The following is a 17,822-nucleotide window of genomic DNA, read 5'->3' as shown; positions in this document are numbered from 1 at the left end:
GAAGGGGAAGAGTCCTACAGGAGCTCTGGGGCTCCCAGGGCTCTCTTCAGGCTGTCCCCTGAGAGGACAACTGTGCTCTCTCTTCCTGGTCACCAGTGGGCAGCTCTCAGAATCCTCTGTGTATGTGTGTAGCATACAGAATCCTCTGTGTATGTGTGTAGCACACAAATCTCCCAGGAACAAACAACAGTTCTCAGTGTTCAAAGTCTACACGTCATTTTTCACAGTCCGCTGACTTCACTATAACCCTGCCCTCAACGGCAAGCAGCGCACACTAGTTCTTCCTTACTCATTCTTTGACTTCAAAGCCATGCCTCAACATCTGTATTTTGTAAGAGACAATTTCTAGCACCACTCCTTTCATTACAACAGAGCTCACTGACCCGTGAATTCACTCTACATCTGACCATGCAGAGACCTCATCAAACCACTGCAAGTACTGACCGCTTTTCTTTATCTTGTGTGTGTGCTCAGTTGTGTCCGACTCTTCAGGACCCCACAGACAGTAGCCCGGCTAAGCTCCTCTGTCCATGAAATTTTCCAGGCAAGAATACTGGAGTGGGTTGCCACTTCCTCCTCCAGGGGATCTTTCTGACTCAGAGATTGAACCTGCAACGCCTGCAAAGGCAGATGGATTCTTTACCACTAGGGCTTAGATATGATCCATTCTGAGGAATGGTGTGTGCCATCCTGAACACTGTAGGGAGACATCATTATCATCAGTTCAGTTCAGTCACTCAGTCGTGTCCGACTCTTTGTGATCCCATGAGCCTCAGCACACCAGGCCTTTCTGTCCATCACCAACTCCTGGAGTCCACCCAAACCCTTGTCCATTGAGTCAGGGATGCCATCCAACCATCTCATCCTCTGTCATCCCCTTCTCCTCCCACCTTCAATCTTTCCCAGCATCAGGGTCTTTTCAAATGAGTCAACTCTTCGCATCAGGTGGCCAAAGTACTGGAGTTTCAGCTTCAACATCAGTCCTTCCAATGAACACCCAGGACTGATCTCCTTTAGGATGGACTGGTTGGATCTCCCTGCAGTCCAAGGGACTCTCAAGAGTCTTCTCCAACACCACAGTTCAAAAGCATCCATTGTTTGGCACTCAGCTCTCTTTACAGTCCAACTCTCACATCCATACATGACCACTGGAAAAACCATAGCCTTGACTAGATGGACCTTTGTTGACAAAATAATGTCTCTGCTTTTTAGTATGCTGTCTAGGTTGGTCATAACTTTCCTTCCAAGGGGTAAGCGTCTTTTAACTTCATGGCTGCAATCACCATCTGCAGTGATTTTGGAGCCCAAAAAAATAAAGTCAGCCACTGTTTCCACTGTTTCCCCATCTATTTCCCATGAAGTGATGGGACCGGATGCCATGATCTTAGTTTTCTGAATGTTGAGCTTTAAGCCAACTTTTTCACTCTCCTTTTTCACTTTCATTACCATCAGGTATTTATTAAATAAACAAATAAGACCATTGGCAGCAGGTATAGCAGAGAGATATCTTTCCTTCCTTCAGGAGACTTATAATTTAGTGAAGAAGATACAGAAACAAATAAAAAAAAACAATATGTGTAATCACAATTACTATTAACACTACGAAGAGAATGAAATGGTGAAATGATAGATAAGAAGGGAAACTCACTTAAGATATGGTGGTCAGGGACAGCCTTTTTGATGAGATCACATATGAGCACTGAAGCATGCTGGGAAGAGTATTTTTTCAGTGGGAGCAGTGTGTGTAAAGGCCCTGTGGCAGGAAAAGTCTCAGCTCCTATGAAGCTGGAGTGGTGGGCAGGGGCAGATTATGCAGGCCTAGAAGGTTATAGGGGCTTCCCAGTTGGCACTAGTGGTAAAGAACTGGACTCTCAATGCAGGAGACTAAGAGACATGGCTACCTGGGTCAGGAAGAGCCTCTGGAGGAGGGCATAGCAACCCACTCCAGTATTCTTGCCTGGAGAATCCCAAGGACAGAGGAGCCTGGTGGGCTGCCGTCCATGGGGTCTCAAAAATTTGGACAAGACTGAAGTGACTTCGCATGCACACACAGAAGGGTATAGTAGGAATTTGGGTTTTATTCAAAGAGCAGGGGGAATCCATTGAAGGGTTTTAAGCTGAAAAGTTAAATCATTGAATTTATGTTTAAGAAAGTTTACTCTAGCTGCTTTGTGGAAAACAGACCAAAGATGGACAAAAAGTTCTATTCAGATCCTCCCTGAGTGGGGTATGGGAGTGGGTGGAGAGTAGTTCTTCCTGCTACAAATATCTGTTCATCTAGCCATGGAAACGGTCTTAGCTTAGAATGAGTGTTACCACACAACTCCCTTCCTCCTCCACACTCTCACCTCTCTCCCTCCCTCCTTCTCTCCTTCTTCTTCTCCCCCAACTTCTCCACTTTCTCAGATTCCCCTCCTCCCCACCCTTTCCCTCCAATCCTCTCTTTTGTCTGCACTTGACCCTTGTCTAAAGTCTTTCAGTCATTTTCAGTCCAGGTAACTCTTACTTCAGTATTAATATTATGTGTGACTAATGTTCCAATAAAACTAATACCACAGTAAAACTGAAGTTTTTTTAAAATTTTGCTCCTTTTAAAATTCTATTGATGAAAGAGTTGTCATGCTTTATCTACTATATGGCTTATTCCTCATGACTCTAGCCTCTGGCGAATAGCTGACATTTTTGGATAGTTTATCCGCAGTTATCTACCTGACCTGTTTAACTCACTCTACGTGTCATGGAACACAGGCAAATGTAGATTCAGGTAGAAGAGGTTCAAATCCCTGAGCCTTAAATATTACCTCTGTGACCTCTAGCAACCTCTCTGAACCTCCAAGATCTTAATGACACAAAGAGAATAGTAACTTCACTGGTGGCTCAGACAGTGAAGAATTTGCCTGCAATGCAGGAGACCTGGGTTCAATCCCTGGGTCAGGAAGATCCCCTGGAGAAGGGAATGGCTACCCACTCCAGTATTTCAGCCTGGAGAATTTCATGGACAGGGGAGCCTGGCAGGCTACAATCCATAGGGTTGCAAAGAGTTGGACATGACTGAGCAACTAACACTTATATCACACTTACAGGATGTAAAAATTAAGTAGAAATGGTATATAAACCATCTAACATCACATTGTTTAATATGTGGTGATTAATACTGTACATGCAAATATCAGGCAAATATTGTGTAGAACTTTTGGCTCCTAAAGGTTCAAATTTTTCCATTTCTTTCTGCCTACTATCTGTTCTCCCTACCTTCATGAATTTAATTCCACTTTCTCTTTTTATCGTTTATTTGTCCCTTGCTGTGCTGCTGTCATCTTGCTTCCCCAACTCCCTCTCTAAGCTCGCATGGTCTCAGCGAAGACACATGAGGGGGAGAACTCATGCTGCTGTTTCCTTCAACATCCCTGTTGACTTACTCCAGCCTATCCCCTTCCCAAGGCCTGCGGGCTCTGGGGACAGAGTCCTGTGTCAGGATGTGAGTGATAATGGTGGAGAGACAGCTTGAGGATGAAGCCTGCTGGTGATCAGGAATTTGGGGTTACAGTCAAACTTGCAGTCATCCTAGGAATGTCAGGGTGGGATGAGACGGCACCTGGAGATGTCAGGCAGCCGGGAGGCCCCTGTATATTTGCCCAGGTCATCTGGGGCTCCTGGTGAACCAGCACCTCTGGATTCCCAGATGCTCTGTTTAGCTGCACAGCGTATCATTGGTTTCCAGACTGTCCTTATATTTTGAGGAGTCTTTGCGCTGCTTCTCCCTGGCATTCAAGAGTGTAAACTTACTGAAGAGTTTTTGCACATTGTGACTTCCGGATTATCATATTTCAAAAAAAGTAGTTTACAGTTTCTTTATAACAAAATCCACTCAACCCCAAAGCTATAATAACTTTAATAATTCAGAAGCTAACTCATGATCTCCCCGAATGATCATCACGAACATTACTGTTTTGCTCTGTAGGTATAAATGCCAGTCTAGGGAGTTCTGGTTAATAAAATGCCAGATTCATTTGCTTACCACAACAACATTGTAATAATATTAAGAGTATCTAAACATGCTTACTACTGGCAATAAAAGTAAATTTATTTAGCTCAATTCCATTATTCAAGCAGGAATAATAATAATGACAAATAATGTTAATTGCCAACACACAGTCACTATTGTTATACATGTCACTTTTTAAAGCATCTTATGTATTCACTCCAAACAGTTCTTGCAGTAGATACTATCATTATTCCCATTCTACAGATGAGGAAACTGACAAAGTCACAAAGCTAGTGAGTGCAGAATCAGGACTTCAACCCCAGAAAATCAGTCTCTAAGTTCTGCAACTACTGCTCTTTACTCCTCTCATCCTTTCATTCAGAAATTGTCATTTTTAATAGATATATTTGGGAAAACATTTACTCACAAAGGTGGCTAAGGAATAATTATATATCCAAATATTAAACTTCACAACATGCCACAGGCCAGTATAAACATGAACCTGCTGAAAATGGAGACAAGATCACTCTCTTATCTAACTATAAACATAGGTCCCACACAGGCTCCTTTCTCGTGGACGTGCCCGAGCTGGAGCCAGGAACGCTGAGCAAGGGCCCTGCTACAGAGTGTGGACACAAAGATGTCTCACCTCCCCAGCAGCTGGGAGTGGGGGACATACACAGAGCCCCTCCATGGGGCAGACTCATTTCTGATGAAAAGAAGAAATGTTCATGCCTTCAGCAAATATTTATTGCCCACCTACTATATGCCAGGATTGTTCTTTGCTCTTAGGGTTTAACAGTAATCAAAATAGACCAAAACTCTTTGAGGAGTTTGTATTCTAGTAGAGAAGACAGACAATAGCATAATATATAAGTAAAATACATTGTAGGCCAGATAATTTAAGTGCACAGGAGAAAAAATAAAGTAGGAAAAGCAGATAGAAAGAACTGAGTGTAATTGAAAGTAACTGAAAGGTGGAAAGGGAGACCTTTGTGAGATGTGACTTGAGTTGCATAGAGCATCTTTTGGGCTCTCTTTGCCCTAGAATGAAATTGCATCCCAAAGGATGATCATCTAAAGATCACAGTGTAAAAACAGTTATTGAATCTCTGTCATTTCAGTCACTCAGAGTCAGCAAACATAAAAGCACAAATCAAAACAGAGTTTTCACAGATTTACCTGGGAAAGAAAAGAAATAGAAAAAAATTATCCATCACACATTGAGTTGACTTCCTTTTCCTCTGTCTTCCATCTATTGATTGGGTCTATATGCTCTGCTTATTCACCCAAAGGATACGTGAATCAAGATGACTGGTTGGAACATTAAAAATTACATTAACCATTTGCTTTTGCTTTCCAGTTCCAAAGGTTTGGTGATTTTTTTTTTTTTTTTTTTTTTTACTTCATAGACTTTGGTGTCTATGCACACTTTGGTGTCATGCACACTTGGGTGTCATGCCAACCCAGCCTCAGCTAAATGGTCGGGGGCAGGAACAAATTGCTTTTAGAATTTACAAAGCTCTACTGGAAGTAAGTATAATGTACAGCAGACACAGAGGAAGAAGCCTGTTGCAAGTTGAGGACGCCTGAGCCAGCTCTTGGCCATGTTGATGGGCACTTAGATGGCATTCCTGCAGCAGCAACAAGGTCAAAGGCCTGGTGGTCAAGAGGGCTCAGTCTGTGTGAGGAATCACACAGCCTTCCTTGCTGCTGGCCCACACCGAACCTGCGAGAAGGCAAATCAGCACAGGAGCAGCTTCCAAGGTGTTTAGGTCCTCCCGCATGGACTGTATATCCCATGGGGTTGCAAAGAGGAGGACACGACTGAGTGACTTTCCTGCTGGTGCAGCATCTTAATGCCTTGTGTCCTGTGACTGAGTAGCACCTGGAGCTCAACACCTTCTGCAGCACTTTTACAGGGTGGAGAGAAAGTGAAAACGTATGAAAACGTTAGTCGCTCAGTCCTATCTGACCCTCTGTGACCCCATGGACTACAGCCCACCAGGCTCCTCTGTCCATGGAATTCTGCAGGCAAGAATACTGGACTGGGTTGCCATTCCCTTCTCAGGATCTTCCTGACACAGGGGAGGTCTGAACCCAGATCTCCTGCATCGCAGGTAGATTCTTCATCGTCTGAGCCACCAGGGGAGCTCTATGGGTGGAGAGAGGGAACCTGAAACACAAGATCAAGGACAAGTGGCCATGCATGAGGAGGACATTCTCCCCATCACCTACCCCCATACACCTTCATCTCTGAGGATTTGAGGGTGAACTTCCCTCTGGACCCCATGACAACAAAATTGCTAGTTTCGGCTCTATGGGGCAGTGGTGGGAGATGGTCCCTGTCAGCCAGGATAGAATCCATCATCAGGCCTCATCTGCCACGGAAGGCTGGGGCATTCCCCCAGTGGCTGGCAGCCTGCTGCAGACCCCTCATAAGCACAAGCAGGGGATTGACATGACCATACCCTTCCCGAGTTTTTTGAAAGTTGGAATAATAGCATATACGAAAGTGCTTTGCAAACCTTAAAGTCTTTTTTTATCCCCCAGCCATAGATGGCTTAGTAATGTTTGCAGAATGAACAAGGGAATGAAAGACAGACCAACCATGCAGGAATAAATTCCCTGTGCTCCCAGAAGGGCAGAATGAGAACCCTGAAACCCATAAGACCTGATCACAATGGTTTCATGGGCACCATCCAAAAAATCAATGGCAACGACCTGACTCAGAGGCTCTCTAAACATCTTTCTGTGTGTCTATTTCATCCTGGAAGCTCTAACAAATAATTTTTTGCTTAGAAAAGCCAGCAGAAAGAAATCAGGCTGGGTGATACGTAACCACAGTTCAGCTCACTGAGTTTTTGAATTGAGAAGTTTAATAAAAAGCAGGGCATACCATATGCCGTGAAAATGTTCATGAGGACATGAGGAAAGAAGCAATAAGCCAAAGAACCCAATAAATTGCTGAACAGGAAAAAGCATCTTATTCGGTTCAGTAAACCTGGCATCTTTGAGATTTTAAACTTCCCTTCTCTTCTGCTTGTGCTAGGGCAGTTTTCAATCAGCTATTCCATATAAATATCAGAGTCTTTCAAGCTTATTTGTACTCTTTGCTTCAGTGATCCTGCAGACAATTTATCCTACACTGTTTATAAGGCTAAGTGAAATCCCCAGTTCTGCCTGAATTCTTTTTCCCCCTCTAGAGATTTTACTGTCTCCTGGTATGGGTTGCCTCCAACGTGTGAGAATAGTGTATTCCACTGCATCCTTAAGAGTCCCTTGGACTGCAAGGAGATCAAACCAGTCAATCCTAAAGGAAATCAGTCCTGAATACTCATTGGAAGGACTGATGCTGAAGCTGAAACTCCAATACTTTGGCCACCTGATGCGAAGAACGGACTCATTAGAAAAGACCCTGATGCCAGGCAAGATTGAAGGCAGAGGGAGAAGAGGCCGACAGAGGATGAGATGGTTGGATGGCATCACCGACTTGATGGACATGAATTTGAGTAAGCTGTGGGAGTTGGTGATGGACAGGGAAGCCTGGCATGCTGCAGTCCATGGGGTCACAGAGAGTCAGACATGACTGAGCAACTGAACTGAAGTAAACTGAACCCTTTCTCCCCCCTTCCTTTGAATGCTGTCCTTCATTAACCACGAAGGTTCCTCTTCTCCAGCGATTCCACTGGCTTCTTCAGCTTCTCTTAGGAACAAGCAGACTCTCACTCAGGGATGTGTCTGCCATGTACTCAGAATCAGCAACACCTTCTGGTTTGTTCTTCTGCAGTCTGGGCTACTTCAAATTGTCTGACTATAATCCCAGCAAAGCCAGTGTCCTAGAGACATTCATCATTTCAGTTCAGTTCAGTCCTGGAGAAGAGAATGGCAAATCACTTCAGTATTCTTGCCTTGAGAACCCCATGAACAGTATGAAGAGACATTCGTACTCTAGTTGATAAAAGTTTCTCCATAGGATCTGACTTTCAATTATACTGCCATGAGAACGTATTGAAGGAGGAAATTGATTTATGACATCAATATGCATTGTCCAGTCATTTGTGATAGAGCTCACTACGTGATACGTGAAAAACATTTAGAATGATCAGCTTTGTTTTGGTGGTGGAATGGCTTTTTTTTACTCTTGGTACTACTTCTGTTCCAAAATATGACTAAAATATATGTGCATGCTAAGTCGCTTCAGTCATGTCTGACTCTTTGCGACCCCATGTAGCCTGCCACTGTAGCCTGCCAGGCACTTCTGTCTGTGGGATTCTCCAGGCAAGAATACTGGAGTGGGTTGCCATTTCCTTCTCCAGGGGATCTTCCTGACCCAGGAATTGAATCTAGGTCTCTTACATCTCCTGCATTGGCAGGCAGGTTCTTTACCACCAGCGCCACCTGGGAAATACATATAGAAATAGTTAACTCTAAACTTGATACCACTCTTTCCTTCTACATTAATGTCATGTTCAGTATATAAAATTTGACACAATAATTTGGCCAAGGAATGTCACCATGTATTAGGAGTAGCATTTTTTTAAGGCCGTCCTGACTATTCATTGGAAGGACTGATGCTGAAGCTGAAGCTCCAATACTCTGGCCACCTGATGTGAACAGCCAACTCATTGGAAAAGACCCTGATGCTGGGAAAGATTGAGGGCACGAGAAGGGGACGACAAAGGATGAGATGGTTGGATGGCATCATCGACTCAATGCACATGGGTTTGAGCAAACTCCGGGACATAGTGAAGGACAGGGAAGCCTGGCATGCTGCAGTCCACGGGGTCTTGAAGAGTCAGACACGAATTAGCAACTGAGCTTCTCCTTAAAATACACTCTCTTATTTCCTGATCCTAGCTTAAGTTAGGAGGAAGAGAGAAAATAGGAAGGTTGTCAAGACCTTGATGTAAAAGATGATATATATCTTTTAGCTTTTCACTTAGATGTCAGCTCCTCCGTGGTCTTCTGTGACCCTCCCAGGCCAGGTCTGGTATCTCTTGTGGGTTTCATCCTGTGCCCTGTTAGTAAGTACATAGCACACATCACTGTACTAATTCATCTGTCTCCCCTCACACAAGATACTCTGAACTTGCAAGTTACCCTCACAGCCCACAGCGGCAGATGAGGTTCCCTCCATAAAGAGTCCACAAATGACTCAGTGTCATCTAAGAAAAATAGAATTCAATTTCCCTCATGCTCATCAGTATTTTCATACAGAATTCATTTAAAGTAACAAACCAAATAAAGCTCATTTTAAAGTGCTTGTTTGTGAGCTACACAACACCTCATAAAATAAGTGAAAACAGGGGGGAAAAAACCTTAAATGGTTCTCCCAGTCACTTAATTGCATAAAGCCCAGGTCAGCTTCTTTCCAGTTTTTGCATTTCTCAATCCACAGCCTCCCCAAGGCTTTGGATCTGTTCCTTCTAGCTTCTTTTGAGGCCAGAGGAGGACTAGTACACACTCCACTCTGTGCCCTTGCTATGTACTGTGTGCCCCCAGCTTCACTGATTCTCTTTAGGGTCCACTTTCTTTTTGTCAAAGGAAACTCTGTGACTCAGCAGTTTACAATCTGTCTTCCTAAACAAGTAGTCATTTTTGCTCAAAGCAAACACGATTAACCACTACCTACCACACAACAATTAAGTTAGAAAAACACTGAACAGATTTCTGTATAATCAGAAAATAGCTGCTTATAATTCACACATAGCTAGAATTAAAATTTTTTTCAGAGTGAGATGGCAATTCAGCCACACTTGGCCATGTTGTCATAGTGAATGCTAAACTACAACAGAGTTCCTCATAAAGGAAGTGTGCTACTCTGATTTCTTTCTCACAGGATAAAGATGCTATTTTACCAAAAAAAAAAAAAATGTATACCTTGGCATCTGGTACAATGCAAATTGATGAAAATATAAGACTCTATTAAAAATAAGGACATGAAAGCCTCTGGTTCACACAATATGCAGATTGAGAACTTTGGTGGACTTTAGAAATGTGGGCTTCAGGTTGTGTTCTGAATGCATGGCGATAGGTTTTATAGTTGGTCTGTTCCTAATATGTGTGAAAAACACACCCTATGTAAACCCCCTTACTGTTTACTGCAGTCACGGTATAGAGTTTATACTAAAGTTGTGCCTCTTTGCACTTCCTCACAGTAGGAACACAGAAATCTGAAAGATTGGTAGCACTGACGATTCTTAAATACAGACTTAGAAGGTCTGCATATTTTAGGTTCCTGTTACATAGGGTCTGTGATTCATTAAACAATTCTTCCTCATAGAAAGTAAAGAAGAGGCAGACCCTGTTCTCAGACAGTCTTGTGGGGGTGGGCATGAGGGGAAGGAAAAAGGATAAAGAAGAAACAAACACAAGCTGAGTGTCTGCTGTGGGTCAGGCACTGTGTCAGATGTTATATATAATTTCACTTCACCGTCACAGTAACTCCATGTGGTTTCGACAACCAGCTCTGTCTGTCAGAGAAAGAAAGAGAGGCTCAGAGAGATCTGTGCCTTAAGATTACCATCCTGGTGGTGGCTGGCTGCAGAGCAAGGTGATAAGAGCTATAGGAGCCAGATAAGGAGGCGGGTCCAGGTATCTGAGTGGTGATGATATTGTCAAGTGGGATAAGAAATTGGAAGGTGGGAAGAAGGCTTGCAAGGTTGGATATAATGGATCTATAGATCCCAGTTTTGATGTCTCTGTAGATGAGATCCTTTAGACGGTTGAAAATATGGGTCTGGAGTTGACGGGAATGCCAGGCTGAAGGCTTGAATGAGATGCCTAGGGGTTCTGTACAAACTGAGAAGGAGGCTAATGACTGAACTTTGGGGTTAAAAGGCAAATAAAAGGTGATGAATCCACCAAGAAGATGAAGCCAGAGTTGTGAGAAACACAGGAACATGGTGTCGTGGAATAACAACTGTAGAGTAGAAACAGGTGTCCAAAGAGGGCTGCCTCAACCTTGACTTTCAGGATGAAAGAGCTTGGCTGTGTTATAGGGACAGCAAGCGTCTGATGGAGTGGAGAGGCAGAAGATGGACCGGAAAGGGGACAGTCTTCTCACACTGAATGGCAATATCCATCCAACATGGTTTGTCTTTTCATCTCTTCACCTCCAGACTCAGCAACAGGCTGTGTAAAGTGTCTCAGAAATGTTTGCTGAATGACTGAATGAATGATTTAAATAATTCATACTTAAAAGATCCCAGAGAAGACGGGAGGAAATGAAATGCAGCGTGCAGATGGTAGGGATCAACCCTGGTCAAGAGTAGGGTCACCTCTTCCTTTCAAACTGGAATCATGAGCACTGGGCATAATTAAGTAAGCTATCAAAACATAGCTTATCAGAGTTCTTGAATTTCACAGTTAGAAAATTCCATTAAAAATAAGTCTACTAAACTAAACTGAACTTTGATCATCAACAATGATTTTGTAGTAGACATGCCATTAATGGGGCTTCCCTGATAGCTCAGCTGGTAAACAATCCGCCTGCATGGCAGGAGACTCTGGTTCCATTCCTGGTTCAGGAAGATCCACTGGAGAAGGGATAGGCTACCCACTCAAGTATACTTGGGCTTCCCTTGTGGCTCAGCTGGTAAAGACTCTGCCCGCAATGCAGGAGACCTCGGTTCAATCCCTGGGTTGGGAAGATCCCCTGGAGAAGGGAAAGGCTACCCACTCCAGTATTCTGGCCTGGAGAATTCCATGGACTGTATAGTCCATGGGGTCACAAAGAGTCGGACATGGCCAAGCGACTTTCACTTTCATATTCATGCCATTAATAAAATAACCTTCTCTTGATTTTTCACCAAGAATGGAAGAAGCCTTCCTTGGTTGATGGTTTAATGTTATGCTTGAAAGAGGAAACCGATGATTGAACATTGTAGAAATTATTTTGAAATATAATGAAGATTCTCACGCTGCTGTAACATAGTCTGCATTTATGGATACATTAAAGATGAGATGCTTAAAAATAAGAATGAAATGTGGAAATTTGCTCTTCTAGCTTGGTGTTAATCCAAAGGATGAGGACAGAGACCACAGGAAGAAAAGCGAGAGAATGTTAATTCTTTTTAAAATACAATTGTACAGGCCTAGAATCCCATTACTGTGTCAAAAGGGATATAAACAAGTAGCAAATTCAGAAATCTCTTTGGAGGGCTTACCTTTTCCATCTGTGCCCTCCAAGTGCCATCCAAGGCGACCGGGTAACCCTGCCCCTCCCCCAGATAACAGCACATGCTGCTGTCTGTCGCAGAAACACCAGCCCTCACAGTTCCCTTTGGATCTGAGTTCTCTTCTGCTGGAGAAGGGATAGGCTACCCACTCCAGTGTTCTTGGGCTTCCCTTGTGGCTCAGCTGGTAAAGAATTCGCCTGCAATGTGGGGGACCTGGGTTCAATCCCTGGGTTGGGAAGATCCCCTGGAGAAGGGAAAGGCTACCCACTCCAGTATTCTGGCCTGGAGAATTCCGTGGACTGTATAGTCCGTGGGGTCGCAAAGAGTCGGACACGACTGAGCGACTTTCACTACTACTACTTTCTGACTTGGGAAGTCTGCATTTCCACACACACTGGCTTCTGTGTTCCACGTGAAATAGCACATCCGTTCCTTGGCCAGGATTCCACTGACAGGAATGCAAAGCCAGCCATTTTCAAATGATGCAACTGTTCCCACAGTTCCCACAGAACTGTTCCCAATTCTCTGAACACCAGAGAATTGTCACATGGTCCCAAATCATTCAGTGAATAAACTTGTTTTGCTCTTGTTTCCAGTTTCCTAGTCAAGCACCCATTTTCTCCCACCCCACTCCAGTCCCAACCAACATTTGGAAAATGTGCGTGTGTACTTGGTTACTTCAGTTGTGTCCAACTGTTTGTGAGCTTATGGACTGTAGCCCACCACGCTCCTCTGTCCGTGGGATTCTCCAGGTAAGAATACTGGAGTGGGTTGCCATGTCCTCCTCCAGGGGATCTTCCTGACCCAGGCAGTGAACCAGCAACTCCTGTGTCTTCTGCATTGCAGGAGAATTCTTTACTGCTGAGCTACTGGGGAAGCCCAACTTGAATAATAAGAGATGAAAAAAGAATTTCCTGTCCTTCCATTCTCATTGTCCCTATGTGATCAACCAGAATTTGATAATTGCAATAACTTAGAAAACTACTATTTTCTCCCATGTCTGATCCAGTCTGTGTTACACTGCCAGATAAATCTCCCAAATATATATTTTATTTATCACTTTGAAGCCCTGCTCAAGAATCTACAAGGGCTCCTGCTGCCTTCTGTATTAAGTCTTAATTCCTTTGCACAGCTTTGAGACCCTAAGAATTTGGCTCCATTCCAGTTCAGTTCAGTCACTCAGTCATGTCTGACTCTCTGCAACCCCAAGAACTGCAGCACGCCAGGCCTCCGTGTCCATCACCAATTGCCGGAGTCTATCCTAACCCATGTCCATTGAGTCAGGGATGCCATCCAACCATCTCATCCTCTGTCGTCCCCTTTTCCTCCTGCCCTCAATCTTTCCCAGCATCAGGGTCTTTTCAAATGAGTCAACTCTTCGCATCAGGTGGCCAAAGTACTGGAGTTTCAGCTTCAACATCAGTCCTTCCAATGAACACCCAGGACTGATCTCCTTGAGGATGGACTAGTTGGATCACCCTGCAGTCCAAGGGACTCTCAAGAGTCTTCTCCAACACCACAGTTCAAAAGCATCAATTCTTCGGCGCTCAGCTTTCTTTACAGTCCAACTCTCACATCCATACATGACCACTGGAAAAACCATAGCCTTGGCTAGACGGACCTTTGTTGACAAAGTAATGTCTCTGCCTTTTAATACACTGTCTAGGTTGGTCATAACTTTCCTTCCAAGGAGTAAGCATCTTTTAATTTCATGGCTGTGATCACCATCTGCAGTGATTTTGGAGCCCCCAAAAATAAAGTCAGCCACTGTTTCCACATCCATTTGCCATGAAGTGATGGGACTGGATGCCATGATCTTAGTTTTCTGAATGCTGAGCTTTAAGCCAACTTTTCACGCTCCTCTTTCACTTTCATCAAGAGGCTCTTTAGTTCTTCTTCACTTCCTGCCATAAGGGTAGTGTCATCTGCATATCTGAGGGCATTGATATTTCTCCCAGCAATCTTGATTCCAGATTGTGCTTGCTACTTGTTTATATTCCTATCTTCCCAGGTCCCCCTCCTCAAGGACAGAACCATTTTCCTCTCTGCTGTTGGAAGCCTAGCCTGTCCTATCTTCACTCCCCTACCAGTTGATACAACAGAGGGGACGACAGAGGATCCTTCCCTCTCCAACCCCCCAACTCTTTCTCCATCCCCCTCAGGATCAAGTTAAGCTCTGTGTCTTGCAGGGTTGTCCGACACTTCCAGTATTCCAGGAAGACTGATGGGCAGTCTTCCTGCCAGGAGCAGACAAAGTCAAGCTAGGTAATTCTGGGAAGGGGTAGGTACTTAACTGTGCTTTGTTTGGAAATATATCTTAAGTTCCTTTCTATGTTTCCTACATAACTGAGGGAAGCGCAAGGCAAGTAGTCAACACACACACTTACTCAGCTCTTGACCGCACAGTGTGCACCTGTCCTTCAGTTCCGAGGCCATGGTGCTTTGAATGTCAACAGCTGGAGAGCCAGTTGCTACATTTTTATTACAAACCCAGCTGTCACATTACATCTTTAGCAAATGCAGATCTATGACTGGTTGAGTCAGAGAAACTTCTATAACTTCATTCAGTGCTAACTAAAATTTAATGTTTGCCTCTGACAGGTTTCGCTGTTTTCTCAGACTGGTGCAGTTGGGGTGGAATCTGTGCTCTATTTTACTTATTTTTCTCTTTTTTAATTTAATTTTTAAATTTTATATTGGAGTATAGTTGATTTATAATGTGTTTCAGATATACAGAAAGGTGATTCAGTTATATATATACATATATCCATTCTTTTTAAGGTTCTTTTTTCCATATGGGTTATTACAGAATATGGAGTGCAGTTTCCTAAATGTGATAAAAAGTTAATGAGAAGTCATTATGGGGGAGTTAAGGCTGTGGAAACATTAAGCTTTGGTCATCCCCAGCTCCTTTCTGTCATCTGCTACCTGGTAAATTCTTGTCCTCATGTTGCCTCAAAGTCTTTCTATGACTTTAGTGCCTGTTTAACACTTTGGACTCATTTAGGAGAGACACAACTGACGTGGAAAGAATTGGGACACCAGACTCTTGGTTTAACTTTCAAGTTACGTATCTTCCATCCTCAGATGCTTAGAGAAGTTCCATGCCTTTCGTAGATTCTCCTCAGTCTGTTTCTTCAATCATTTCAAATATTAGAATTAGCTTCCCCCTGGATTTTTATGCTAAATTTTAATGATACATTAACAGAAGAACCAGAGATAAACAGCATTTATATTTTTGGTTTTCTGTGATTATTTATGTCTCTGCCTTCAGAATGAAATCATTTCCTTCCTGCCTCATTAGAAGGCTGAATTTAGGTAACTGAGTATGGCTGTGGACAGAAGCGAGATTTCAAAACAGAAAAAGGATCTCACAGCTGACCATGCTTGTCTCCATGGTCATTACCAGTCTGTCTTCATTGAATGCTAGCCCTGTGCATCCAGGAAACTGTATATGTCTCCTTCAAGACCCAGTTCAAATGTCTTTCTGTGGAGTCTCCTCTAGCTTCCCCAGACAGAACTGGGCCTCTCTTCTTCACTTTCCAAATATTTATTGAGTGCCTACTTTCCATTACTGAGCGCTTTATGCTCCTGCCATAATGCACACCCTGGAGTCTGTCGGTCAGACTCCTCTCAGTTTTCCTGCACAAGGGTGAGTAGTATTATGTACTTACTTGCATACATGCCTGAACGACGCCTAGCACAGTTCTGTGGCGTGCTTTACACCATAAACTCCCAGAGGCAATGGTGCCAGAGCAGCTGCTCGAGTTACATCAAAGACGGATGGATGGACTGATTCATCTGGGCTGAGGTTTTGAAGTGGAAGACTCTGTTTGGGCTTCTGCCCACTAGCAACAAAGCGATGGAGGGGAAATGGGGCTGAGGGCCTAGGAGTTTGCACCATCAACAGAGACCATCTAAACAGCCCCTGAATTTGCCTTCTATCGCCTTTCAATAACCAAGCATCCGCCTTCTTCAGGCTTTCTCCTGTCTTGCCTGAATTTACTACTAATGAGCTTTAAATTGGTCTCCCTAACTCTATTATAGGATTCTTTTCCTTCCTAGTCTCCTCTAATCCATCTATAACATGACTATGAGCCTAATCTTTCTAAACACTAATCCAATATTTTTTTTGCTTAAAATCCTTTTAGTACTTAAAATCTTTCAGTGATATCACACACACACACACACACCCACACACACACACACGCACACGCACACACACACACACATATATGGCCTTCAGTCTGAAATCCAGATTCCTTGCTGTGATGTTCAAGTCCATCCACGATCCAGCCTGTCTTTTCTTATCACTGTTACCCCTCCACACACACCCTGCTCTCAGTAGTTCTAAGCTAAGTTCTCTGGAATTTCCAAACTATCATAACTTCATACCTTGTCATATGATGTCCCTTCTTCCTAGAACAAAACCCACTGAATAAATCTTACTCAACTTACTCTAATTCAACTTTCAGGTTACAGCTCAGGTGGCACCTTATTGGAGATGCTTTTGTTAACCATTCCCTGCTGTCTGGCTGAGTTAGGTACCCAATGTATGAGCGGTCATACCACCTGTGCATTCCTCCAACTCAGAATGTCTCACATGATATTGCCCTTGTTTGACTTCTCCATGACACTGAATTCCTTGAAGACAGGCATTCTTTCTTATCTGCATCTATACTGCTTCTGTGGGTTCTTCTCAGATCACCTCACTTATTAATAAAAGAACAGTCATTTATCTGTGAACACACATGCACATGCGTGCACACACACACACACATTTTCCCTATTCCAATTCTGTGCTTTTTGTTTCTCTCCATAACGTCCATCACTTTCTAATATGCTATATAATTTGCTAACTTTTATCATCTATTTCACTTGAGGTAAATTGCAGGAGAGCAAGGATTTGAAAGCCTGTATTTTTCTGAATTATCTTCAATTTCCCTGGTCTCATGATTTTTCCATTCTACCTGGTCTAATGTTAAGTTCCTAAGAAATAACCACTCGCACCTTTCTGGGGAAAACTGCTGGGGTCTTTTTGCTCTTGCAGGTGACTATGCATATCACCAATATTCTGTTTTGCTAAAATTTGAACACCAGGATGCTTGAAACTTTGTTCTGGTTTCTGTTATCAGAATTTCCAGTACCTATTCTCAGACTGACTCCTTCTCACAAGGCTATAAAATCCTATCTCTGCTTCATCATTTTGAAGCAGCTACTTTAGAAGCTGTCTTACCTGCTGCTCAACAAGTTAATAAAGAGAAACATTTTATCCCTTTATTTGTTTTTTCTTTGTTTGGATTTTCTGCTTGTTTCAACCTATCTTGTCTGTTTCCTCCACTGCTGAATTCTTGGAGTATAGGACAGTGCCTGATGGAAAGCATGTGTCTATGAAATATTTGTTGATTAACTGAATTTGTATCTCCAGCATTTACTATGACACCTGGCACATAATAAACCCTCCATACATGTTAACTGAATAAACTAACAAAGTATTGGAAGAAACAGGCATGCAGAATTGCATCGAGAATTTCATCAAGGAAGTAGAAGAAAATGCCTTTCTAAATTTCTTCTTTCTCATATTCGACGTCTAATCAGTCACCAGGTGGTCAGTTCAAAACTTCTTAACAACCATCCTAGTGTTTTCTTTCTTT

The sequence above is a fragment of the Dama dama genome, chromosome 30 (assembly GCF_033118175.1).
Source record: "Dama dama isolate Ldn47 chromosome 30, ASM3311817v1, whole genome shotgun sequence".
Taxonomy (NCBI): Eukaryota; Metazoa; Chordata; class Mammalia; order Artiodactyla; family Cervidae; genus Dama; species Dama dama.
Note: the sequence above shows the minus strand (reverse complement) of the source record.